Source organism: Sinocyclocheilus anshuiensis, unplaced genomic scaffold (assembly GCF_001515605.1).
Source record: "Sinocyclocheilus anshuiensis isolate Anshui unplaced genomic scaffold, SAMN03320099.WGS_v1.1 scaffold647, whole genome shotgun sequence".
Lineage (NCBI taxonomy): Eukaryota > Metazoa > Chordata > Actinopteri > Cypriniformes > Cyprinidae > Sinocyclocheilus > Sinocyclocheilus anshuiensis.
Genome location: NW_015552606.1, coordinates 46824 through 49581, shown reverse-complemented (window position 1 = coordinate 49581; position 2758 = coordinate 46824).

Sequence of the window (2758 nt, the reverse complement as noted above, 5' to 3'; positions counted from 1 at the left end):
TCTGGTAGCTCCCTATTGGCCTACCCGGACCTGGTTCCCGGAACTGATGCTCCTCGCGACAGCCCCTCCTTGGCCGATTCCCCTGAGGAAAGATCTACTGACTCAGAGACGGGGCACCCTTTTGCACCCGCGTCCAGACCTCTGGAAACTTTATGTCAGGTCCCTGGATGGGACGCGGAGGTTCTAAATGATCTACATCAAGAGGTAGCTGACACCATCACTTCAGCGAGAGCACCGTCTACGAGACACGTCTACGCTTTGAAGTGGAACCTGTTCGTTGAGTGGTGTTCTTCTCGCCGAGAAGACCCCCAAAGATGCACGATTGGAGTAGTGCTTTCTTTCCTGCAAGAAAGGTTGGAGCGTAGGCTTGTCACCCTCCACTTTGAAAGTGTATGTGGCTGCTATCGCAGCACATCACGATGCAGTGGCCGGCCTACTCTCACGTTGTCCTGAGACCCCGGCCTGGATACGTGCCCAAGGTTCCCACCACGCCCTTTTGCGATCAGGATGTGAACCACTGCCCTCGGAGGAGGCAGATCCAGCCTTGGCGTTGCTGTGTCCCTTAAGAGCATTGCACATATACGTGGACCACACCCGGAGCTTCAGAGGCTCTGAGCAGCTCTTTGTCTGCTACGGAGGTCAGCAGAAAGGGAAGGATGTCTCCAAGCAGAGGTTGGCCCACTGGATAGTGGATGCCATCGCCTTTGCCTACCAATTCCAAGGCGAGCCATCCCCCCGGGGGTAAGGGCTCACTCCACACGGAGTGTTGCCTCCTCCTATGCACTGGTGCATGGTGCCTCTCTGGTAGACATCTGTAAAGCTGCGGGCTGGGTGACACTGAACACCTTCACAAGATTTTACAGTCTCCGCATTGAGCCGGTTTCTTCCAGTGTGTTGGGTAACAGGTAAGTGGCGGGAAGAGCTGGCCGGTGTTATGCTTGCTGCGGCATTCCCCCTCACCCGGGGATGCGAGCACTTTTTGCTCTTCCAGTAATTCCCCAGACGCTGAACCCTGGTTGAGTATCTTCCAGCACCCCTGGCAGTCAGACTGGGCAGAGCAGTTTGACGTCAGGCCCAGTATCAGTGTTAGCTTGCCTGGGTTTCCGGTCAGCCCCTTTTCTGGGCTAGCCATCCATATGGCTTGATTCCATGCGGACAATCCCATATGTGTATTCTTCCACGGTAAGTTTTCCCTCTCGGTGAACCCATGTCGTCCCTTTGACAGCCTCTGCTGACAGCCGTTCCTCCCTACTCCTAGGTAGGACCTGCCTCAGAGACCCATTCCATATGTAGTGCTGCCCCAGGCCTGGGTCAGTCCATTTCAGTGTCTCCACATGATACCTCCCTACGGGCAGGATGTGGTCTCCGTAGCGCCCTTCTCCGGAAGGCTCGCTTCCCCTTCGTTACTGCCAAGCTGTTAACAACAAACAGGAAAGGCATGGAGCAACTTTCATGAAGGTCGAAATCCCTTCTCTTAAGAAAAAAAATGTCTGTCATAGGTACAGTGGCTTGGCTATCTCCAGCAGCAATTTACTCACCTTTTGGTCCCTGCGGGTGCCAAGGTCAGAGAATTTGCGCTGGGGCATTAGAAAGGTTACGACCTTTGCGTAGCATTTATCTGACGCGCGGCTGCTTGTCAGCATTTGCAGTGCTACAGGGTTGTGACGGGTTTCAGGTTGTGGCGCTTTCCATGGACCCCCTATGTCGTCACGACATAACTCATAGTGACCGACAGATAGGGAACGTCTCCGTTACGTACGTAACCCTCGTTCCCTGATGGAGGGAACGGAGACATTATGTCCCCATGCTACAACCTTGAACCATCGCTGTTTTCTAGGGACACGTTCTCGGCTTCTTAGCGTAAAACCTGATGAGTGGATGCACCTGTCACCTATTTATACCCGTATGCACGGGGAGTGGCTCAGGTATGCAAAATCCACTAGGCAAAATTCATTGGTGTTTTCTCTGAAAGTCAGAGTGGATTGGGGATCTCATGTAAACCCCCTATGTCGTCACGACATAACGTCTCCGTTCCCTCCATCAGCGAATGTTACATACGTAACCGAGACGTTCCCTCAAAAGGCCATATAGCATATCTCAAATAACCACAATATGTGGTGTTTCACACTTCCGCATAATGAGACCATTCTATACAGGGATCTTATAAACTGATGAACCAACAAATAAAACATGTTTACAAAGAGAAAAGCAGATGATTCAGAGTAGATTTACATATAAAAAGCCTTCCGTGAAAGGTCTGAGAGATTATTTGCATGAAGCTGACAGGCGGTTGAAGGGAATGGAGGGTAACACGAGGAGATGTTTCCGAAAAATTGAAGTAACATGGTGACAGGGCCATAATTCACCTGCCTCCAGCTTGATTTGGTTGTACAATTCAGCCGTGTTTATCTATATAGCCATTTTACATTGAAGGAGACATGGAGGACAGATGCTATAGATTGAAGTCAACCCGTAGATGCCCGATCGCAGTCGTGCTTTCTTTCCTGCAGGATGGGTTGGAGCGAAGGCTGTCTCCCTCCACCCTCAAAGTTTATGTCGCTGCAATCGCTGCTAACCACGACCCCGTAGAAGGAAAGTCGCTAGGGAAGCATGACCTGGTCGTCAGGTTCCTTAAGGGGGCGAGAAGGCTAAATCCTCCACGCCCCCCCTCTATACCCTCTTGGGACCTGACTCTGGTGCTCACAGCTTTACAGCAGTCCCATTTGAGCCTTGGCAGACGGTGGAGCTGAAATTTCTT